The sequence below is a fragment of the Peromyscus maniculatus genome, chromosome 10, assembly GCF_049852395.1.
Source record: "Peromyscus maniculatus bairdii isolate BWxNUB_F1_BW_parent chromosome 10, HU_Pman_BW_mat_3.1, whole genome shotgun sequence".
NCBI classification, from domain to species: Eukaryota; Metazoa; Chordata; class Mammalia; order Rodentia; family Cricetidae; genus Peromyscus; species Peromyscus maniculatus.
Window position 1 is genome coordinate 6,820,921 of NC_134861.1, and position 24,885 is coordinate 6,845,805.

The 24,885-nt window shown below is 48.4% G+C and overlaps 1 long non-coding RNA gene across 2 annotated transcripts; it reads left to right on the forward strand.

The window, feature by feature from the left end:
* The first annotated feature begins 10,038 nt into the window (after positions 1-10,038).
* On the forward strand, positions 10,039-24,643 carry LOC121832719 (uncharacterized). 2 transcript variants are annotated; one of them, XR_013042734.1, is made up of 4 exons: positions 10,039-10,351; positions 12,608-12,699; positions 18,936-23,403; positions 23,930-24,643. It is a non-coding gene; the product is annotated as an uncharacterized LOC121832719 (long non-coding RNA). The 2 variants fall into 2 exon arrangements; XR_013042733.1 differs by having other exon boundaries at positions 18,936-24,643.
* The last annotated feature ends 242 nt before the right edge of the window (positions 24,644-24,885 follow it).

Here is a 24,885-nt window from a genome sequence, read left to right on the forward strand (position 1 = left end):
TAATTTTAATTTTTTAACAGGGTGTTGCTGTGTTGCCCAGGCTGGTAATAACTTGTTAGTGAGCTTAACTACCCTTCCTTCCTTCCCTCTTTCCTCCCTTCCTCCCTTCCTTCCTTCCTTCCTTCCTTCCTTTTTTCTCCTTCCTTCCTTTTTTTCCTCCCTTCCTTTCTTTCTCCCTTCCTTCCTTCCTTTCTCCCTTCCTTCCTTCCTTTCTCTCTCTCTCTCTCTCTCTCTCTCTCTCTCTCTCTCTCCCCCCTCCCTCCCTTGTAGTTATAAGTTTCTCCAGTCCCACCTGGCCCCCACGGTCCTGTGTTTCTCTGGTCTCACCTAGCCCCACAGTCCTGCAGCCGCTTATAAAATAATCACTCAGTGGCTTAATATTAATTGTACATTGTATGGCCTATGGCTCAGGATTCTTCCTAGCTAGCTCTTACAACTTAACTCAACCTGTTACTATTAAACTATGTATCGCCATGTGTTCTGTGGTTTTACCTGTATCCCATTACATATTGCTCCTTGGATGGTGGGATGGCGTCTCCTCCACTCTTCTTTCTCCTCTCACTATCTTTCGTGGATTTTTCTCCTTGGCTCCATCCTATCCTGCCATAGGCCAATGCATTGGCCAATGAGAGCAACACACATTCACAGCATACAGAAAGACATCCCACATCACTCCCTCCCCTTCTTCCTTCCTTCCTTCCTTCCTTCCTTCCTTCTTTCCTTCCTTCCTTCCTTCCTTTCTTTTTTTTTGAGACAGGGTCTCAATCTGTTCAGAGTTCAATCTCAGATTGTCTTTGAACTCACAACAATCCTCCTGCCTCAGACTCTCCAGTGTTGGGATTTAGGTATTAGCCACCAGTCTCAAACCCATATACCTTCTGCCTCCTGAACACTGGATTGCAGGCCCTTGATGCCATGCCTACCTACCCCCATCTGTTTTATAGCTTATTACACTCTACCCTCTACCATTCCCAACAATTAGCATCAGCCCTTATACCCTCAAAGCCAATGAAATGATCCAGTGTGGCCAGTCCTCAACTATTTACCCTGCACTGCCTTCTCATGATGCCCTCCACAGGAGCTGTGGCCTGTGCTTTCTGAGGCTCTTTTGCTTTATGGCTGGCACTGGTACTTCCTTCTGGGCCATTCATGCCATGTCAGGTCTACAATTCCTACCGGATGACTTTGTTTCTCTCTCTCTCTCTCTCTCTCTCTCTCTCTCTCTCTCTCTCTCTCTCTCTCTCAAGACAGGGTTTCTCTGCATAGCCCTGGCTATCCTGGAACTCACTTTGTAGCTCAGGCTGTCCTCAAACTCACAGAGATCCGCCTGCCCCTGCCTCCTGAGTGCTGGGATTAAAGGCGTGCGCCACCACTGCTGGGTTTAAACTTGACTTTCAATGGCATTTGACCTCTCTGTATTGTCACCCAGTCACCTTTCTAAGTTAATATCTAGGCACAAATCAACTCATAGATGGCGTGAACCAGAAATACCCTCCTAATTCACTCCTGGATATCTAACCTGCAGAAGGTTTGAGAAAACTAAAAGTCTCTCTGTTGTTTCCAGGGGTCAGCTTTTGTGATGCTAGGCCTTGAACCAGGAGGGGCTGAGTCTAGAGACAGCAGAAAGAGGAAGCAGGAACCATGCTAGGCAAATGCCCTACCACTGTGCTACATTCCTAGATCTAGAAAACATACATTAAAAACTTTTATTCCATGGACAATTCCACCTGTAGAACAATTCTTCTTCATGGCTGCAAACATCGCCTTCCAACACACTCAGACTGCTTTGGTTTTCACAAGTGAAATCGTGTGCCAGATGATGTTGAGTGTGGGGATTCGAAGGTACCCCCAAAGCACAGTTATTCTATCTGTATATTCCACAGAAGGGAACCTAAGACAGGGCAGCTTAGGGTGGCTTTGAACTGGAGTGAGGGTGGGCAGGGCCAGGTACTGGGAACATCCAGCCTTCCTTTGTCTCTGGCCAGTGAGAATTGCTTCACAGTTCCCTCATGGTGTCCAAACCTTTCCTTTCATGTGGAGGTGGTTCCTGAGGCTCTCCTGCTGGACGCTCCTCTGGGTCAGGACCTGTCCAGGATTTCCTGTGTGGGGGAGAGACAGGATGAGCAGATAAATCCTCCACGCCCCTTCCCTAAGTACATGAAACTTTCTCCCTGGTGAGCTGGCAACAGCCTTGGCCATGAACTTCCACCCCGGTCATGTGTTTTATGTGTTTCTGAACAGGCATCGAAAGGGACAGCCGAGGCTAGAGACGCAGCTCGCTTGCTAGTTCAGTGGTCACAAGACTCTCAAGCTCTGTCCCCAGGAGCACACACAGGGCCATGCTTGTAATCTCAACACCGGGGAGGCAGAGACAGGAGACTCCGAGTCTGGACCCACGGCACCACAGAAAACAAGCCAAGCAGAGTAGTTGGCGTCTGCCTGTAACTCTGGTGCTGGGCCGACAGAGACAGATCCTCGAGTCTTGCTGGTTAGCCAGTCTAGGTGAAGAAAACTGTGTCTCAAAAGATAAAGAGGCTGGAGAGATGGCTCAGTGACTAAGAGCAAGTACTGCTCTGCCAGAGGAAGTTTGGTTTCCAGCACCTATGCCAGGTAGTTTTGACCATATGTGTGGTGGTTTGGAAGAAAATGGTCCCCAAAAGGAAGTGGCACTAGTAGGGGGTGTGGCCTGGTTGGAGTAGGTGTTATCTTGTTGGAGTAGGTGTGGCCTTGTTGGAGTAGGTGTGGCCTTGTTGGAGTAGGTGTGGCCTTGTTGGAGTAGGTGTGGTCTTGTTGGAGTAGGTGTGGCCTTGGTGGAGTAGGTGTGGTCTTGTTGGAGGACATGTGTCACTGTGGAGGTGGGCTTTGAGGTCTCATATATGTTCAAGCCACGCTAGTGAGACAGTCCACTTCCTGTTGCCTGCAAACCAAGATACAGGACACTCAGCTACATCTCCAGCATCATGTCTGCCTGCCCACCACCATGTCACACCATGATAATAATGGACTGAATATCTAAAACTGTAAGCCACCCCAATCTAATGTTTTTCCCTTATAAGAGTTGCCGTGATCATTCTCTCTCTCTCTCTCTCTCTCTCTCTCTCTCTCTCTCTTGGTTTTTCGAGACAGGTTTTCTCTGTGTAGCTTTGTGCCTTTCCTGGAACTCATTCTGTAGCCCAGGCTGGCCTCGAACTCACAGAGATCCGCCTGGCTCTGCCTCCCGAGTGCTGGGATTAAAGGCGTGCGCCACCACTGCCCGACCCATGGTGTCTCTTTATAGCAATAGAAACCTAACTAAGACAACAGGAAATTCCAGCTCCTGGGGATCTAATGCTGTCTTCTGGCCTGCATGAGCACCTGCGCTCATGTGCATATACCCACACACAGATACATGCATACACATATAATTAAATAAAGCCTTAGAAAATAAACAAAGCTGAGGGCTAGTGAGATGGTTCGGCAGGTTTAGACACCGTCTTCAAGTTTGATGACCCAAGTTTGATTCCCAGAACCCACATGGTGGAAAGAGAACTGTTGCCCACAAACCATACTCAGGCAGGCCTCCACAAGCATGCAGCAGCATGCATGGGCACACACAAGCACAAAGTCAAGGTCATCTTTGATTACACAGTGAGTTCAAGACTAACCCATGCTACACACCACACTCTCTCAAAAAAGAGGGAGATGGTTGAGCCGTACTTGGGGGGAGGGGTGCATACCTGTTAGCCTAGTACTCAGGAATCGGCTTGAGCAAGAGGAGACCCAAGGGCTTCCTTGTAAGGAAGTGGGATGCATATAAGAAGTTAAATTAAGAGGGCTGTGGCTTCAGGGCCATTGTGCTCAACCCCTCTAGGGAGTTGTCAGAGACATAACCTGATCAGGGAGGCTGGAGCATTTATACAGGTTCTCATCCTCCATCCCAACACTGTCACGTAGGTAGAGGTGATTGTCCGGGAGATAAGGGCCATTTGGCCCCAGGGGCTGACTACTAATTCACTTTACCTTCACAGGAAAAGGAGGATGCAGGCCCAGGAAACTTGTCTCCTATCCCTGGGGAGGAGTTGCAGAGGTCATATGCAGTGCACAGCAATTTTTTTTTTTTTCCTGCCAGGGCTCCATTGCCTTTTTCTTCTATCAGGGAAGTCGGAATAGTCTCTATACTTGAAAATCCGTCTTCTTCCTTCAAATACATCTAGGTTACACCTCCCAGCCTCCCTTGCAGTTAAGAAGGGCCTCAGGACTGATTCCAGACACCAAACTGAAGTGGAAGCTGCAAGGATGTGTGGTGCTTTCTAGCTTGGCTCATTAGTGTAGATGGCTGCTCTTCCGGTCTGTCTCGACGCGTCTTTGACAGAACTTTGGAAGAAGACAGTATCACATGTCTACGCAAACCCCCACAGCTTGTGTTAGCTCCAGGAGGGAAGCAGTGATGTAGTATCTCGGGCACTTGGCCTTTGTGACCCAGGTAGGGGAACATTGTGGGCAAAGCCAGAGAAGGACTCAAAGTTGCCTAGAGGAAGTCTGTAAAGAAGAGTGTCATGTCGCACATAATCCTGTGTCGCACATAATCCTGACGTAAAGGTGATCAGTTTGCCCTGGGGGGTGAGTAGCCAGCAGTAACATCCATTAAAAAAAAACAAAACAAAACAAAAAACCAAAAAACAGCAGACTGTAACCCAGAAAGAGCGAGTGTGTGTGTGTGTGTGTGTGTGTGTGTGTGTGTGTGTGTGTGTGTATGATAAATAAATGTGGGGTGCTTGGTTTCCATGCCTGGAGCCTTCTGTCTTAGAGGTTGGGCCTCCAGCTCTCAAGCGAAATGGGAAGGGCATTTTTCCCCCAGCCTCACCTCATTCTCAGGTCACATGGCCTGAATTTGGTAAATTCTAAAGGCACGTGGCCTAGGCTTCTGGTGGGCTTGTCAGCGCAGTAGGCTCTTCTTGCCGGCTTGCCTAAAAGCCTTGCCTCCGAGGACTGTTAAACCTGCTGGGCCAGCTGCTGGCCTGAGCTGGGGGAGGGGCAGCTTCTCCCTCACTTCCCTCCCCCAGTGAAGTGGCCTCCCGGGAAACGGGGCTGACCCAGCTGCATCCGTGGGAAGATCTAGCCCCCACACCTCGCCCTGACCGCCCCAACTGAGGCCACAGGAAATGAGGCTCTAGCAGCCACGAGCTGTGATCCAGAGGACAATGACGAGGGCGGAAGGCTGCTTGTCCCAGCTCACTTGTTCCCTTGGGTGCATTCCAGCTGCTGGAAACACAGAACCGAAGAGTCAGTGGGAAAACACAGCTTTGAAAAAATAAATAAGTAAACATTCTTCGGGTGTTAGCCAAATGCTGGGGCTCTGGAGGTTTTGTTTGCTCTCTCTCTCTCTCTCTCTCTCTCTCTCTCTCTCTCTCTCTCTCTCTCTCTCTTAGGTTTGGGGGGAGGCAGTGTCTGGCTCAAGAGGAAGCCCCCACGGTGGCCCCTTACTTCCTAAGGTTGGACTTCACCTTTCTGGCCCCCTCTTTTAATCCTGTCCCTGGCTCTGGTCACTGTTCTCAGTACCGCAACCACCGCTCGCGTCAGAGAAGCCTCCTTTTTTGAGGAGTCTTGACATAGAGCTCAGGTGGTCTGGAACTCTCTCAGTGGCCTTCCGCTGGGGCTCCTCCTCTTGCTTCTGCCCGAAAGCTGGGCTCACAGCACTGCCTCACTGGCCAGAGAGCTGATAAATCCAAATCAAGTCACCACCCTCAGGACTCTGCAAGCAGCCCTATCTTATTTTAGGTCCCAGCTCAAATGCCAGCTCCTCCAAGGGGCTTCCGTGACGGCTCCATGTGGAACAGCCCCTCATAATCCCACTGCCCTTTAGCGCTCATAACCCCTTCCTCCGATGCCTGGGATGATCTGGTTTGTTTGCACAGGCCTGGCGCATAGTAGGTTCTCAGTCAATGTTCGTTGACTGAACTGTTCAATGGTTGCATTCAGACTGAAGTGACTCAGGAGTGCTAGGTGTGGTGGTATAAGCCTGTAATCCCCACAATTTAGAAGGCTGAGGCAGGAGGATTATGAGATTGAGGCGGATCTGAACTACATAATGAGACTGTCTCAATACAAAACAAGAGCCAGGTAGTGCATACATGTGGTGCTAACACTTGAGAGGTAGAGGCAGGAGGATTCTGAGTTAGAGGCCAGCCTGTACTACTTGGAGAGTTGAAGGCTAGCCTGAGCTTCAGAGTTAGACTCTATCTCAACAAACAAACAAACAAACAAACAAACAAACCCAAAAACAATGACAAAAGCAAAAACAACCTCAAAACAAATAAGCATACCCGCCCCACCCCCCATCACTACCACTACTACCAACCATAAAAACCACAACCAAAACCAAAACAGAATTGTCTCAGAAAATGCAGGCTTCACTGGACGTCAATGAACAGTGCTGCAGGGCAGTTATTCAGGATTTCATCCATCCACTCCCCAGTGCTGGCTGATCCCAGAGGGCATGCTGATGCAGTCTGGGTGGGCAGGCGCCTAGGAGCTTCGTGGAGGACACAGAAGGCTGCATAGCGGTGTGTGAATGTCTTTGAGAGTGGAAGAGAACTGTAGACTACAGAATTTGGGGTCTGGCCTGGCGGTGGTGGCGCACGCCTTTAATTCCAGCAGAGGCAGAGGCAGGTGGGTCTCTGAACGCAGCCTGATCTACAAAGTTCTAGGACAGCCAGGGCTACCCTGAGAAACCCTGTCTCCAAAACCAACACCAACAACAAAAGGAGTTTCGGGCCTGATCTTGAGTGGAGCAGGGGAGGCCCTCTTTATCGGCTGCTGGACTGGAGGGGCAGATGTGTGGAACAGCTGCAGGGAAAGAAGTTATTGAAGAGGTTGTGTGGGGGCCTTGAATGCCGTGCTAAGCAGCCTGGGCTTGCTTTCCCAGGCCAGAGTGGTGAGTCTTGATCCTTGGGAGCCTGTTTAGGTACCCGATGCTGTGTACCTCTGACTGCCCCTCTGCTCCAGCTCAGCAGACTAGTCCTGGATGCTTCTGGAAACACAGCTACCCGCAGCAGTTCTTGGAAGAGCCTGATTGTAACTTGAAGATATATATATATATATATATATATATATATATATATATATATATATTTGGTTGTGAGCTTAGCCTTTCATGGCTGAGCCATCTCTCCAGCCCGAAGGTGGGTGTTTTACACGCTTGTTACATGTTTTTTCCCCCTGACTGTAGAGGCTCCGAGAGGTGAAGGCATTTTACCCAAGGTCTGGAGGGAGAAGAGAGGGCACGGGAAGCCGGCTGCTTGGCCCTTCGGTGCTTCCGCCTCCACGCAGCCTCCCCCTGGGCTCGCTCCTCTCCCTGTTTTCTTTTCCCTTGGTGAAGGAGTTGGACTGTGGTGGAGCCTTGCCTGCTCGGTTCTCCCTCCCCCTACTCCCCAGCCTCAAAGGTCAGGTACGTCCCAGCCTCCCTCAGCCATGGCCATTTATGGCTCTGTTGTTCCAAAATGTGGCCAAATTTATAAACTCCCCTTTCCTGGAGACACGAGAAACAATTTGTTCGGAGCGCAGTGTGGGGGTGGCGCTGGGAGCCTTGTGGCTAGGCCTGGACTTCAGCCTTAGGCCTGGGGTCCACTGAGCTCCGGCCCCTCCCTGGGCCTCAGTTTCCCCACTCAGAAGAACAAAAGGACTAGACAAGATCATTCCCTAAGTCTTTCTAATTTAGACACACCCGGTTTACTGTTTAAAATGCCAATTGCCTAAACCCACTGGCCTAATAAGTGCAGAAGAGGATGGGGGTGGGTGGTGGGGCGGCTCAGTGGTTAGCAGTGTATCTGCTCCAGCCTGGCGACACCGGGACCCATGTGCAGGTGGAAAAAGAACCAACTCTACAGAGCTGTCTTCTGACGTCCACCAGCTGTTGGACTCCCACCCACAGGTGACACTTTGTTCTGGGCTGTAAGAAGTGGAATCTGGGGTCTTCACATAAGCTGGACCAGAGCTCCAATTCTGGGCTACGTCACCAGAACCTACATGTTTTTGAGAAAGGGTCTTTTTATGTAGCCCGAGACCCTATCTTTAAAAACATAATGACCAGGTGTCAAAACTGTAGGGAGGAACTGTTAAGACAGGCCTTGGCATGGCTATTCATTATGTGTTCAGGTTCATGTGAAACATTTTCATTTATATTTTGGGTTTGTTTTTTTTTTTCATTTTCTCTGTTTTTCCATATTAACCTCATCTTTTCATAGAAATTGCTTTGAGGTATAATTTTACACGTTATAAACCACATTAGGAGAGTAGAATTCAATGACTTCTAGCAAGCTGAGTGGCCATTACAGACATCTAAGTGTGTTTTGTTTTGAGACAGGGGCTCACGTGGTACCCCAGGCTGGCCTCAAACCCGTCATCCTTTTGTCTCAGCCGAGATGACAGGAGCAAAGAACCAGGTAGACAGAACTCTCCTTCCTTCTGCCTCTCCTCCCAAGGGTGAGGGTTACAGATGCGAACCGCCATCCCCAGCCTGAACTTCTTTTACAGAAAAAGAAATGTCCTGTAGGCCAGCCACTATTACTATGGAACTGAAGCTGCTCTGGAAACCATGGCCCTGTGAGACCAGGACCGCGACTGTTGTGTGGGAGACCCACAGGAAACCCAAGGGCAGCCAGTGAATCACGGGGGAGGGCATCGGGGAGCGTCACAGACTGCTGGTGCCCAGTGCCTGGGCTCCCCAGACAGCAAAGACCTTGGGACTGAAGGAGTCACAGTCAAGGCCCAACCGCCGAGGCCCCACCCACAGGGCGTCATGAAGCTCTCCCAGAGACCATGAGAAGTGGGGCCCGGGAGAACATTTGTCTAGCATGTAGAAGGCCCCTAGGTTCCCTCCCCAGTACTGAAGGGGGGTGAGAATGGGAGGTAGAATTACATCTCCTTTCTACACCTGAGAGAATCGAGGCGTAGACAATGTCCAGTGTCACAGAGCTAGGAAAAGGCAAAGCCGGGTGTAAGCTGAGTCCCTTCGTGATGGTGGTGTGCGGGGGTTCCTGGAGACTGAACCCCACAACTCATATGTTAAGCAAAGACTCTCCCGCTGAGCTGCATTTGACTCTGAACATCCTCAGCCCTTGGGTTTGGGTGGTAAATGTTCCCCAAAGGCCTGTGTGTGAAGGACTTGGTCCACAGCCCGTGGCATGATTGGGAGGTGGGGGGGCCTTTAAAAAGGAGGGGCTAGCAGAAGGTCTTTGGGCCACTGAGGAAGTGCCCTTGAAGGGGGTTGTGGGCCCTGGTTCATATTTTTTCTCTTGCTTCCTGGCCATGAGGTTGGTTGATTTTATTGTACCTCTGGATGCTGCCGTGGTGGGCTGCTGAGACCAGCGCAGCGGGGCTTGGTTGCTGTCTGAGTTTCCTTGTTTTTTTTATCTTTTTCATTTTGTTTTGTTTTTTATTAGTTTGTTTGTTTTTAGATAGGGTTTCTCTGTGTAGACCCAGCTGTCCTGGAACTCACTCTGTAGACCAGGCTGGCCTCAAACTCAGAGATCTGCCTGCCTCTGCCTTATGAGTGCTGGGATTAAAGGTGTACACTACCACCACCTGGCCTGAGTTTACTTTTTATTGCTATGAAAAAAACACACAAATGCTTGGTGGTGGTGCATGCCTTTAATCCCAGCACTCCGGAGGCAGAGGCAGGCAGATCTCTGTGAGTTCGAGGCCAGTCTGGTCTACAGAGCTAATTCCAGGACAGCCAAGATTACACAGAGGAGACTCTGTCTCCAAAAACAAAAACAAAAACAAAAACAAACAAACAAAAAATGTGGCCAAAAGCAATTCAGAAAGTGCAGGGTTTATTTGCCTTACATATGGTGATCCATCATTGAGCAGGCCAAGGCAGGAACTCAGTCAGCAGAGGAACCTGGAGGCAGGAGGTGATGCAGAGGCCACGGAGGAGCGCTGCTTACTGGCTCACTCCTCATGGCTTGCTCAGCCTGTTTCTTATACAACCCAGGACCACCCGCCTAGGGATGGAAGCGGCACAGTGAGCTGAGCCTTCCTACATTAATCATCAGACTGCCTGCAGGCCAGTCTGATGGAGGCGTTCTCTCAACAGAAGTTCCTCTTCCCAGATGACTCTCGCTGGTTTGTTTCGAGTGGACAGAACCTCAGGAGGACAGTTGCTTTTCCTGTTGCAGTAAGAAAACACCCTGACCAAAGCACCTTACGGGAGAAAGGGGGAGAGGCAGAGGAGGCAAGAGCTTGGAGCAGCTGGTCAGGTAGCATCCGCAGTTCAGAAGCAGAAAGCAGTGAATGGCAGAGCTCAGCTCGCTTTCTCCGGTTTACACAGTCCAGGATCTGCTGCCCACGGAGCGGTCCTGTCAGACTCAAGGTAAGGTAATCCCTCACGGACATTCTCAGAGCCCAGCCTTCATCTAGATAACACCTTACTGGTATGTCCAGAGGCTTGTCATCTAGGTGATTCCAGACCCTTAGCAAGTTGATGACCAAGTACCACAGGGCAACCAAGGGAACTTTCTTCCCTCTCCAAGTTCAGTCATCCGAGGCATCTTAATAGGGGTGGAAGCCAGCTTATACCTGGTATTTAATAGCGTTGCTTGTAGACAGGGGTGGGACTGACCAAGGTCAGGACGGGGGTCCCCAGATGAAAACTCAGTAGGCCACTAACAAGTAAGCCTGCCGCTATTTCCAGTCATCGGAGCACTGGAAGGGATTAGAGAACATTCCTTTTTCTTTTTCTTTTTTTTTTGGTTTTTCGAGACAGGGTTTCTCTGTGTAGCTTTGTGCCTTTCCCAGATCTCACTCTGTAGCCCAGGCTGGCCTCGAACTCACAAAGATCCGCCTGGCTCTGCCTCCGGAGTGCTGGGATTAAAGGCGTGCGCCACCACCGCCCGGCCATTCCCTTTTTCTAACCCTTCACTACCCCTATAAGGATGTTCAGAGAGGTGTAGGAACTTGCTTAAGGCCACACAGCCTGTGAGTGGCTGAGATGGGATTCAGGTGTTCTGAGAATCAAATGTAGATCTTCACCTGTGTTCTGTGACTCAGCTCAGGTCTCCTGGCGCCTCCTCTAAGGCTCAGACCAGAACCCACAAAGGCCTTGCTTTCCCTCGGCTGCTGGCCATTTCTTCCCCACATTCATAGTGAACCCAGGATATTTTCTTGGGATTTTGTCTGCTTCAGCTTAAAAGCTGACGTGGGGAGGAGGCGTGAGTGGACCAGCAGCATGCCCTGTCTACCCCCTCCCCCTTTCCTACTTCCCCCAGCTCCCTGGGTGCTGGCCCACCTTAGGGCCATGCTAGACTCTCTGCACTTCTATCACGTGACCCCATGACAGCATCTTTCTAAGCCACACACAGGAGCTTATGTCCTGAGTCACCCAGACTGTTCCTCTGGGTGAATGGGCTTTTCAGTAGGACCGTTGGCTTTTAAAGGGCCCCTCCCTTAGTTTTTCCAGACACGTACAAGCCTAGTGGACGGGAAATATGGTTCAGAGAAAAGTTAACTTCTTTTTTTCATGCTATGAAAACTTCCAGGGAAGAAAATATGTCAGTCTTGTGATCTAACTGTTTCTCAAAAACAACAGCAATAAATTACCCCCAAGAGGAGCAACAAAATCCTTTCTCTATGGCTGGTTTGACTTGTACAGGCTGCTCAAGGCCTCGGCCAAGCTGTGGGAGGTCACAGAAGGCAGTTAAGACCACAGGGAGCTCCCCAGTGCCTTGCCATCCCGTTCTCTAAGAAGCTGTGAAGAACCCACCTGAAAATCCCTGAGAGAGCTGAGGCCCCTGACTCAGAACCCTGTGTAAGGGTTAGCGGCTCTGAAGGGAAAATATCCTGGTAGTTGGGAGCTAAGGATTACCACAAAGTAACCATACACACACACAAAAAACAAACAAACCAAACAAAAAAACCAAAACAACAACAACAACAAAAACACCAAAAACAAAAAAACCTCACACAAGAGATTTAGTGGGAACGACACAAGAGGATGGCTGCCTCTGTTCAGGCAAGAAGCAGCGGTGAACTGAGTGGGAGGCAGGCTTTATATCGGGTCTCTTGGGGGTGGAGCTTTACAGGGTAGAGATTTTCAGGGTGAGGATTGGTGGGATTTCAAGTCCTGGGCTTGGGGCGAGCCCAAGGATTGGTGAGATTCTGAGCTCAGGGATTGGTGGGTTTTCAAAACCTCGACATGTGCTCAGACTTTTTACTCTACACCTTGGGCCTGAGTCCTGAGGAAATCTTTACTTACACATCACCTCAGGAAAGTTAGCAGGCCACTCTGAACCTCAGTTTCCCAAGATGGAAGCAGCACAATAATAGTAAATATGGTTGTGCTCTTCATCAATGGGGGACTCGTTCTAGGATCCCCTCAAGGTACATGGGTAACAAAGTCCATGGGTGCTGAAATCCCTTATATTACAGTGATACAGTATTGGCACACCACCTACACACATTCCCCTGAATCCTGGAATCATTTCTGAGTAACTTAGAGTACCTAACACAGTGTAGATGATACACAATGGTTGCCAAATGGTATTGTTTAGGAAAATGCCAAGAGCAAAGTTTGTACAGGTTCAGCACAAGGGCTGTGTTTCCCAATACATTTCTTTATTTATGTTTGCAGTGCTGAGGACAAAAGCCAGGAATGGAAACCCAGGGCTCCAGGCTTCACTGCTGTGTCACACTCCACTCCCCCAAATACTGCACCCACAAAAGGTAGATTTTTTTTTTATGAGGCTAATGTAATACCTACTGTGTTAACTGAACACCTAAGCTTTTCTGTTTTCTTTTGTTTTTGTTTTAATTTTATGTGGACTGGCAATGGTTAATTCCAGCACTAGGAGGCAGAGACAGGTGGATTTCTGTGAGTTTGAGGCCAGCCTGGTTTCATGCATAGTGGATTCTAGGACAGCCAGAGATATATAGTGAGACTCTGTTTCAAAACAACAACAAAAATGTGTGTGTGTGTGTGTGTGTGTGTGTGTGTGTGTGTGTGTGTGTGTGTTCCATGTGAGTGCAGGTACCCTCAGAGGCCAGAAGAGGGCATCAGATCCACTGGACTGAAGTTACTGTGAGTCACCTGATATGGGTGCTTCAAACCAAATTCAGGTTCTTTTATCTGCTGTCCCATCTCTCCAAATTCCTCCAAATACTTTTGTTTTTAGTTTATTTATTTATTTATTTATTTATTTATTTATTTATTTATTTATTTATTTAAGACGGGGTCTCATCATGTAGCCCTGGCTGTCCTGGAACTCACTATGTAGACCAGGCTGGCCTTGCACTCACAGAGACCAGCCTGCCTCTGCCTTTCAGTACTAAGATTAAAGACATGTACCACCACAAGTGGCTATACCCTACTCCCTCAAATACTTTTGACCTGAGGTTGGTTCAGCCCATGGATATGGAAGACTTTCTGTAGTTCCTAAATTTCCTCTGAGCTCTGAGATTCTTTGTTGGGAGAAATTCCATCCACAGCAGAGGATTATTTGATTGTTTGTGTTCTGAAGAAAGAGACTCTGGTTGCTAGAGACAAACTAGTAACAACTGCTGGAAGTGCTTTCCAAATAGAGATGCTGTGTGCTTCCTTCTGGGAACAGGTAGGAAAAAACCAAGAGTTTCAATATTAGCCAGTAGTTTAAAGCTATCCCCTGCTACTCACTTGTGGAATCAACCAATAACCCTTGTCTCGTGAAGATAGTTACTAACAGGGATGAGGATTGTGTGTGTGTGCATGTGTTGTTCAATTCATCCAGGCTATTACATAAAGAATGTCTAACCATGGGAGAATGAGATTTAAAGAATAATTCAGACGATTTTCCAGAGATATCTTGGAACAACTAGGTTTCTAGAAATAATCTAGAGGCAATCAGCAGTTACAATCAGACTACGAGGGCCACACCTGATCTTGAATGGCTTTTTTGGTTTTCTAGGTGCTGGGCATAGAACCTCACGCATGCTAGGCCAAGGGTTCTACCACTGAATGACACCCTGGGCTGAGAGGTTTCTGTTTGGTTTTAGAAAAGTTGTGCCTATGTAATCAAGATGAGCTCCCTTCTTGCTCTGCACAGACTATGGGGTTTTCTTTTCTTCTTTTTTTAATTTTTATTTTATGTGCATTGGTGTTTTGCCTACATGTGTATGTCTGCGTGAGGGTGTCAGATCCTGGAGTTACACACAATTGTGAGCTGCCATGTGGGTGCTGGAAATTGAACCCGGGTCCTCTGGAAGAACAGCATGTGCTCTTAACCACTGAGCCATCTCTCCAGCCCCGGGATTTTCTTATTTTGTTGTTGCTATTTGTGTTTTGGGGACAGGGTCTCATCATGTACCCTGGATGGCCAGGAACTCACCATGGAGAGCAGACTCACAGAGACAGCAGAGATGGGCCTTTCTCTGCCTCCCAAGTTATAGGATTAGAGATGTGTGAGCCACACCAGGCCTGGGGGCAGGGAGATTCCTGAGATGCTGGACTTTCAGCCTAAAACCAAGGGGGTTCCAGGCAAACTGGGCTCGATGGCCTCCTATATATAGCATTTACTATGCTGCCTGATAGTGTTCCAAACATTCTTTAAATACTAACTCTTCCAATTTACATCACAGCCCTGTGAGGTCGGTACTATTATTATCCCCATTTTATAGATCCTTAGGGGAATCTGGAGCTCACAGGGGTTAAGTGGCTTTCCAGGGCCACACAGCTGGCCAGATACAGAGCTAAGGGAGACTACTGAAGCTTGATTTTGTTTGGGTCTGAGTTGGTAAAAGCCTTATCACGTCATCTTGCTTCTAAGTTTTGTCTTCGGCAAATCACAGAGCCAAAAGACCAAGGCTGACTGGATACCCAGGAGACCCAGCTCTGGATTTCTGTGATATCAAAAGGCCCTGGCTTTTCTGGACACAGGCTGTCCCAATGGTGAAAAGCAGACTATGGAATAGTGCTTTGTTTTATTTTTTAAATTAAAAACTTTTTTTTTTTAAAAGAAAGAGGACTTGTTAGCTCATTTGACAAGGATCTCACTCCATAAAACATAAACTCTGGCCCCACGGTTTATATCTTCTGCATTTAGCTGGAAATTCCTCATGGAGTGCAGAATTCTTGAAACCCCACCAGTAGCCCGAGGCTTCCAGAAAGCTTTCAGACTTTAACATTCAACCCAGCATTTCACTGTTCATGCCACTAATGCGTTTGACTCATGTAACTTTCCTGGTGACAGCCTAGGCCTGGGCCAACCTGTCAAGTTACTGTTGTCATGTTGGGCTGGATCATTCTGTGTCCTGAGGATTGAGGCATGTTTTGTAGCATTCCTGCCCTTTGCTAGCTAATGCCGCCAGCCCTTCCCCAGGAGTAACAGTTCTAAACATCTCCACACATTATCAGATGTTCCCTGGGAGAGAAAATCAAGCCTGGTTAAGATCTGCTGACCTAGACTCAAAAGAAGGCTCTCATCTCTGACCGTTACCTTCCCAGGGGAGAAGTCAAAAGTCTACAAAATACCATTGAGGTTGTGTTGTATTGACCAACTACTCCTGGGCACGGGCTTTGCCTTGAGATGTGGTTAATATGCCACATATTGGAGAAGACTAATATTCCCTTTGCCAGCAGGAATCAGTTGCAGATAGCTTCTTGGTTAGGGGTGGGAGCCCATGTCCAGGTCCCCCATTCACTACCCTCTCTCTTGGTTAGGGCTGGGACCCCATCTGGCTTGAACCTGTGCAGGCCCCGTATAATGCTGCCACTGTGTCTGTGTCAGTCCTGTTGTGTCTGGAAGACACTATTTCCTTGGGATCATGCATCACCTCTGGCTCTTAGAATCTTTCTGTCTCCTGTTCCGAATAGATCCCTGAGCCTTGAGGGAAGGGCTTTGTTGCAGACATTCCATTTAGGACTGGGTGATACAAAGTCTCTCACTCTCTGCACGTTGTCCAGCTGGGAGTCTCTGTGTCAATCACCATCTGCATCAAGAAGAAGCCTCTGGGGTTGGGGATTTAGCTCAGTGGTAGAGCACTTGCCTAGCAAGCACAAGGCCCTGGGTTCAGTCCTCAGCTCTGAAAATACACACACACACACACACACACACACACACACACACACACACACACACAAACAAAGAAGAAGCCTCTTTCATGAAGGCTGAACGAGGCACTGGTCTATGGTATAGCAGTATGTCATGAGGAGTCATTTTATTTTTACGTTCCTTTAGCAGAATAATAGTATTAGCTTTCCAGCTGGGCCCATGACCTATTTACTCTCAGGTTCTTGGACACTAGCACTGTAGGTATGGGTTCCATCCCATAGAGTAGGCCTTAAGTCCAAGCAAAAAGTAGTTGGTACGGCCGGACGGTGGTGGCGCACGCCTTTAATCCCAGCACTCGGGAGGCAGAGCTAGGCGAATCTTTGTGAGTTCGAGGCCAGCCTGGTCTCCAAAGAGAGTTCCAGGAAGGGCACAAAGCTACACAGAGAAACCGTCTGGAAAAAGCCTCCCCCCCCCCCCCCCCCCCCGCAAAAAAAAGTAGTTGGTAACGCCTAAAACATTTGTGCCACTACTGCACCGGTATATCCTACAAGCAGGTCGCTGTCGTAGGTCTCAGGGTTTGTAGCTGGGGGATACCGATGATTACTTTTCTCTCCAGTAAGGTGCAGAGTACCTTCCAGTACCACGAGAGCCAGTCAGCAGGGGGTGAAGGCCCTAGATGGGCACCAGCTGGACTTTTTTGTGTGATGACCCACATAAGTGCTGTCTCCTGCCCTTTGGCCTTATCATCAGGTCGTGAGAACAATCAACAATCTTGGCAATAGTCGGTGATGTTTGGGGGTTTCCACGGGGCCTCTTTGGCTAAGGATGCAACCCATCCCTGGTTCTGGAGGTTTCACTTGCTAGCTAGGGCATTGTCTGCCTTATTATTTGGTAATTATTTAGATTCCTTTCATATATGTGTATGTTTTAGGTTGCTTCCACAGCAGCAGGTTTCCATATGATTTTTCAAGTGGCCTGTCATGTTAGCTGTCCCCCCCCCCCCGCCGGTGTCCCCTTCTTTACCCTTCTCTTCCATTTCCCCTGCCCCACTTAACCCTCCTGTGAGTTTCCCCCTTTGTCGCCCCACAACACTATATCCTATTTCCCCGTCTTAGGAGAGCCTCTGTTCCCACCCGGTCCCTTACGAGGTACCTAACCTCTGTGGTTATTCAGATTGTAGCACACTAATTGAAGGCTTGAAAGGTAACATCCACATATAAGATAAAACATACAATATTTGGGGTTTTTTTTGGGGGGGTCTTGATTACCTCACTCAGGATGATATTTTTCTAGCTCCATCCATTTACTTGCAATTTTCATAATTTCATTTTTCAGTTAATAGCTGAATAATATTCAATTATGCAAATGCACATTTTCATTATCTGTTCATCTATTGACGGATATCTAGGCTGTTTCCGATTTCTGGCAATTACGAATAAAGCAGCAATGGACATGGATGAGCAAGTGTCTCTCTAGTGGGATGTTGAGTCCTTTTGTTCTCCCTTATTAATTTGAAACAGTCTTTCACTAGATCCCAAAGCTTATCTATTAGGCTAGGCTGGCCAATGAGTTTCTGAGATCTGCCTCTGTTCACTCACCCATCCCTGTCCCCAGCTGGGGCTACAGGCCCATCCCTGGCTTTTTATGTGGGTGCTGGTTTTCTGAACTCAGGTTCTTGTGCTTGCCTGGCAGGTACTGTACCAGCCGAACCAGCCCCCAGCCCCCTGGTTTTCTTTTTAAACATGAACATCTACCACACGCAGAGTCCTGGGTCAGGTCCTGAGGAATGTGAAATGAGACAATGGATTCTTTGTGGGTTAATCAAGGAAGCTTCACGATGGAGGTGATGCTGGAGTCCACACTGGAGACAAACAAGAATCCATTATGTGGAGAACGGATTGTGAGGAAACTGTCTCCACCACCCCCATGTGGGCGATCCTGTATAAACCGCCCTGTGGTGACTCCTAGGCTGGGAGCTGGGCTGGAGTCCAGCAACTTTTAACCAACACTGGAACGATTCTGATGCACCAGGAGGGACCCCCGTCTGAGAATGGTGCTCAGCAGCTTTTACGAGACTTCTCTAGTGGGGTGTGGATGTCTCCACAGATCTTAGTCTGATTGGGAAACACAGACACAGACACACAGACACACAGACACACAGACACACACACAGACACAGACACAGACACACACACACACACACAGAGAGAGAGAGAGAGAGAGAGAGAGAGAGAGAGAGAGAGAGAGAGAGAGAATGAATGTCTGCAGAGATCTTGGTTCGGTTGGGAAGAGCTCAGTGAGGGGGGTCCAGTGTAAGAGCAGTATGGATCTTGCCTCTATGTGTCTCCCCACACTACTGTCACACAGGGAAGGACGGACTATGTAGAGGGGCCAAGGTCTATCTGGACACTGAATTAGGGACCCTCAGCCCCGTGCGCCTCCCCTTTCCTCGCCACCAGACACAGGATGTTTTTCGAACCCTGAGAAGATCTCGAACATGCCACCCACAGAGCCAGCCCCCACCAGTTTAAAGGCAACTCTAGGGAGGACAAGAGGGCCCAGCAAGTGAAGGTGCTTGCCGCCAAGGCTGAGAACCTGAGTTCAATCCCTGGAACCTAAGTGGAGGGAGGGGAGATTGTCCTTCGACCCTCACACATGGACTGTGGTGCATGTGAACACTTTCTCTCTCTCTTCTCTCTCTCTCTCTCTCTCTCTCTCTCTCTCTCTCTCTCTCTCTCTCTCTAATAGAAGAAAATAAAAAAAAATAAAGGAAAGGAAAGAAAAAGCAGAAAGAAAACCGGCTGTGTCTGATTTGAGATTTCCAGCAGAGGCATTTGAAGGCAGGCCACTTGCCAAAATGACTGAGGAGGAGAGAATGCACAGAACACCACACTCAGGCCATGAATGCACATGTTCTCTAACCTATTTTCCTTCCAGAGTGGAAATGAAGGGGAAAAATTCCACAAAAATGTGCAGAGCATAGGAAATATGCTGGCGACCGTCAGGGGTGTAGCCGGGGCCTCGGGCCAGACAAGCAGGCACGAGGCAGAAGCCAGAGGCGAGAGGAGCCGACTGCTGGACTTGAGACCAGAAACTGAAGTCTCGGAAATCCCCCCGCCCCCACCAGTGGACCCCACCAGACCTGGCTGTACACAGGTAAGCGTGGGCTTGAGTAAGCTTATAATCACTGATGTGTGGAATTGTATTAGTAACAATTAACTGTGGCACACACCTGTGACCCAGCTGAGGCAGGCGGAAAACAGGAGGGTAGCGAATTTGAGGTCAGCCAGGGCTATACAGCGAGACTTAAAAAAGGGGGCGGGGGTCTGCGGAGATAGCTCAGCTGGTAAAGGGTTAGTCATACAAATATGAAGATCTGAGTTTGATCCCAGAACTGAGTGCCAGTATCTGCAGTCCCAGAGCTGGGGTGGTAAGGACAAGCAGACCCCTGGGGCTCCCTGGCCAGCCAGCCTAGCTGACATGCCACGTTCCAGACTATGATGGAGAGACGCCGACTCTTTTTTTTTTTTTTTTTTTTTTTTTGGTTTTTCGAGACAGGGTTTCTCTGTGTAGCTTTGTGCCTTTCCTGGAACTCACTTGGTATCCCAGGCTGGCCTCGAACTCACAGAGATCTGCCTGGCTCTGCCTCCCGAGTGCTGGGATTAAAGGCGTGCGCCACCACCGCCCAGCTGAGACGCTGACTCTTAAAGAGCAAGGTACCTGAAGAATGATACCAGAGGTTGTTCTCTGGCCTTCACAGTGCACCTGCACACACACAAACACGCACACACAGAAATCCGTCCACATAAACTGTGAAGGATGGAGCAGGCAACGGCTGAGCGGGCACGCTAAGACAGCAGGTAAGTGGGTGCTGGCACGCGGGTGTGTAAACGGGCAGATGATCCGGGGGTAAGAAGGTGAGCAGGGGAGTAAGCAGGGAACCAGGCAGTCAGGGGTGTAACGTGTAAGAGGATGCTGCACCAGATGAGATTACTAGTCACGGCGTCTATAAACAAGCAATCTGATTAGTGCAATGGTTCTCACCCTTCCTAACGCTGTGACCCTTTAATACAGCTCCTCATGGTGTGGTGACCCCCAGCCATAAAGTTAGTTCATTGCAACTTCATAACTGTAAGTTTGTTACTGTTATGAATTGTACTATAAATATCTGATGTACAGGATATCTGATATGGGACCCCCAAGAGGGTCGAGACCCATGGGTTGAGAACCTCTGCATTCATGGGTCAGCATTGGAGACCCAGCAGTGCTTAGCAGCTGCATGTGGCAAAGGGTAGACGTGGGCTGCTTTCAGACTGTAGCCTCGTCAAGATTTCCACCTACTATATGCTACAATAATATATATTTTTGAGACAGGGTTTCTCTGTGTAGTCCTGGCTGTCCTGGAACTCACTCTGTAGACCAGGCTGGCCTCAAATTCACAGAGATTCTCTTCCCTCTGCCTCCCTCATAAAGACCTCTCATATTAGTTTGTTTGTTTGTTTGGTTTGAGACAAGGTTTCAAGTAGTCCAGGCTAGCTTCAAACTTTCTCCTAAGTTGGTGATGACCTTAAGCTGCTGATCCTTCTGCTTCTACCTTCCTTGTTTCCGGGCTCATAGGCATGTGCCACCATGATAACATATCAGTGCTGGGCTCAAGCCCACGGCCGTGTGCATTCTAGGCAAGCTCTCTACCAGTTGAACTACAACCTAGTCCCCTTCCCCTCTATTTTGACATAGAGTCTCACTGGCTGGCCTGGAACTCACAGAGACTGGCCTGCCTTCGCTCCCAAGTCCTGGGATTGAAAGAGGACATCACCATACCCTGCCCCGACACAGCTTTCAAAGTATCCAAAATACTTAAGGAGTAATTACGTATGAATATAAAAATGGTGAAAGATCAGGAAAGAAACACTAATTATTAAAAAGAATAAAGTAGACTATATAGACTTGAGAAGTATGTTAATCAAAAGCCTTGTTCAGGGCTGGAGCAAGGACTCAGCAGTTAAGAGCACTGGCTGCTCTTCTACAGGATCAGGATTCAGTTCCCAGCACCCACAGGGAGCTCACAACCCTCAGTCACCCCAGTCCTGGGGAACTGATGCCCTCTTCTGGCCATTTTGGGCACTGCATGTAGGAGGGGCACAGACATACATGCAGGTATGGACATCTGTCCATACACATAAATTTTTTTTAAAAGTATGAAAGAAAAGAAAAGCCCTTTAGAAATAGAGATAGGGTTCAGCAGCACCAACAACTCCAATGGGCTCCAACAAAAGACTCCAATGGGCGTTTGTAGAACACTCCATCCAACAGGAGCAGAATATATATTCTTTTAACATGCCCAATAAATGACCACCAAGGGCCATAAGCCATGTTCTGAGTCATAAAACAAACTACCACAAAATTAAAAAAAATGATAAAATGTATTTATGAAGGAGGCAGAGGCAGGAGAATCTCTGTGAGTTTGAGGCCAGCCTGGTCTAAATAGCCAGTTCCAGAACAGGTAGGGCTTCATAATGAGACCCTGTATCATAAAAAGAGACAAAATTATGTATACATCACTAAAGACATGTCTGTACCTCCCTTAGTTGTTAAAAGTGCTCACTGCTGAGCTCAGTCCTCACACACAACAGCTGGGTAGAGCAGTGCACACCCATAACCACACACTAGGGAGGCAGAGACCGGGCGATCCCTGGGCTTTGCTGGTGAGCTCCGAGTTCAGTGAGAACTCCTTAGTGGGTGTGCTAATTGGCACTCCTACAAGTAGTGAATAAGGGTTCCTTTTGCCTGCATCCTCTCCTAATATTATTGTCAGTGTTCTTGATGATCGCCACTGTGTCATTTTATCAGACCGGTTGCTAAACGCCAAGTTGGTTCCTTAGGGTGGTAGTTTGAGTTTCACATGGCCCCGTTGGTTTGGGTATCTGAAGACTTGCTTCCCAGATGGTGGGTGCCGTCTGGGGAGGTTTCAGTAGCGCAGCCTTGCTGGAGGCGAGTATGTCATTGCAAGTGAGCTTTGAGGTTTCAAAATCCCACTCCAGGCCCAGTCTCTCTCTCTCTGCCTCTGTCTGTCTCATTCCCTGTCTCTGTCTCTCCGCCTTGTGCCCATGCATGGGATGTAAGTTTGCAGCTCCTTCTCCAGCGCCATGCCCGCCTGCCTGCTGCCATGCTCCCACCGTGAAGACAAGGAACTAACCCTCTGAAACTGTAAGCAAGCCCCCAGGTAAATGCTTTCTTTGATAGGTTGTCTTGGTCATGGCGTCTTTTCACAGCAATAGAACAGTAAATAACAGAAGTTTGTACCAGGGACTGGGTATTGCTTTGATGGGACGATCATACTGTTTTTTTTTTTTTTTTTTTTTTTTTTTGGTTGTTGTTGTTGTTGTTGTTGTTGTTTTGAGAAATGTGGAAGATGTTGGGACTTGGAACTAGGGAAGTGATTGGATGCTGCTGCAGGCAGTATGGCCCTATCAGGAGCACAGGAGACAGGCGAGGAATGTAGACTATGGAGGCCCAGCTCAAGAGTTACAGAGGGAAACAATAGTAGCCACTGGGCTAGAGACCATTTTTGTGATATTTTTGGCAAAGAATGTGGCTGCTTTTGCCCTTGTCCAAATTGTCAGGTCTGAAGAAACTCCTTCCCCAAATTCTGACCAAAGCCAGCACTCCCTTACGGGCTTGGGAAGCTGGCTCCCACTTGTCAAAATGAGTCAGTCTCCTCTGGGGGGTGGCGGCGCACACCTTTAGTCGCGCAGAGAGGCAGGCAGATCTCTGTGTGTTCAAGGCCAGCTTGGTCTACTGAGCGAGTTCCAGGGCAGCCAGGGCTACAAAGAGAAACCCTGTCCCAAAACAACAACAACAAAACATAAACAAACAAACAAACAAAACCAACCCCAAAAAAGGAGTCATCTTCCTTATCTTTAGCAAAAGGGACATATGGCTCCTCCATTAACACATGCCTGTGGTGCCTATCAGCATATCAAGTTCCATGTCAGCCTAGAGGCCCCCGCAGCCCCTACACACAGATCCTTGCTATATACTCCAAAGCCTCCCACCACAGCCCAGTGGCTCCCTTTTTCGTAGGTAACTGTTCCCTTATTTGAAGATTTGTTCCCGGTCCCTTCTCTCTGCTTTCCTGAGAGACAGTGTGGTGTGGTGGTTTGGATAAAAATGGACCTATAGGCTCAGAGAGTGGTACCTTTAGGAGGTGTGGCCTTGTTGGATTAAGTGTGTCCCTGGGGGCAGGCTTTGAGGTCTCAGATGCTTAAACCACACCCAGTGTGGCAGTCTCTTCCTGTTGCCTGCAGAACCAGATGTAGAATCTCAGCTACCTTGCCAGCACCAGGTCTGCCTGTGTGCCACCGTGTTTCCTGCCGTGACGATAATGGACTGAACCTCTGAGACTGTAAGCCACCCAATTAAATGTTTTCCTTTGTAAGAGTTGCTGTAGTCATGGCATTTCTTCACAGCAATAAAATTCTAAAAAGGGCAGACAGCCTTGACAGTTTGGAATAAACATTTTCCTTTTCACCCACGGAGCATCTATTTCAGTTGCTTTACTGTACCCCTCACATTCACTGTGGAGACCCAAATTACTCAGGGTCAGAGAATCTGAGCTTGCTTTACCCAGCAGGGCTGCAAAAGGAGATGATTTGACCACAGACATGGTTACCAGGTATTTGGAAGGGTCTGCACTTGGCTGTGTGGAGTGCTTTGATCTAGCAAGCCCCCCCCCCCCCCGCCGCCCCCGCTAGATGTCTTTTGCCTCCCCCTGCCTTGGCATTGTTATAAAAAGTCCTTTTGAATAAATGGAAAAGGCCATTTCGTGTTGACCCAGGTCCTCCCAAAGCCATCCTGTGTCTGTCTTTCTTCTCGCCATCTAGATCTCTCTTTCTACCTAATGTTTTCTTATTCCTCTCTCCCACTCATAGGAACCCTTGAAAAGGCGCGAGCTGGCCTCCCACAGATGGCGTCTGAACGGGGACTTGGGGGCACGGGAAATACGGGAGAGTAGGGAGCATTGTGGAAGCAGCTGAGCATGTCTGGTTATGAATTAAAGTTAAGACAGTGGTATTTTATTCTTCTGGAGCAAAAACTGTATATAGATAAAGCAGAATAGTTCAAGCTGGGCTGCAGCATCTCTGTCTATGTCTATGGTGATGCCAGAGCCATGGGATGTCTGCAGAGGGAAGCTGCAGACAGGGAGTGGAACCAGCAGCCCCCAGAGAGAGGAAAGCTGCATTCAACAAAGCCGGAAGGAGTAGTCGATCTGAAGAACCGTCTAAGCATTTTAATATCAGGAGAGACTTTGAATTTTTAAACAGTGTTGAAATTGTGAAAGACTTTAGGGACTTTTAAGCTGGACTAAATAAATACTGCATTATGATATGGCCATGATATGGCCAGGGAATGGAATGTGGTGGTTTGAAGAACGGCTCCCATAGGCTTGGGTATTTGAACATTTGGCTCCCAGCTGGTGGTACTGTTTAGGGAGCTGTAGCCTTGCTGGAGGAAGTACATCATTTGGGGTGGGCTTTGGGATTGTATAGCCTCTCCCTCCTACCAGTTTGTTCATTTTGGTTGGTGTTTGTGGTGTATATGAGAGCTTTTGCTCATGGTATTTTATTAAAGCAACAGAAAAGTAACTAATATACTTTGCATTTAGTTTCTGCAGTTCCTTTTAAATTTTGGATATCGGTCCCCTGTCTAAGTACAGCTGGTAAAGATTTTCTCCTATTCTATGGACTGTTTTCTCTGCTAATAGTTTCTTTGGCTATGCAAAAACTTTATTTTCATGTAGTCCCATCTGTTGATTCCTGAGGCTTGTGATTCTTGTGTTGTGGGAACAAATTAATACAGCCATTATGGAAGTTAGTTTGGAAGGATC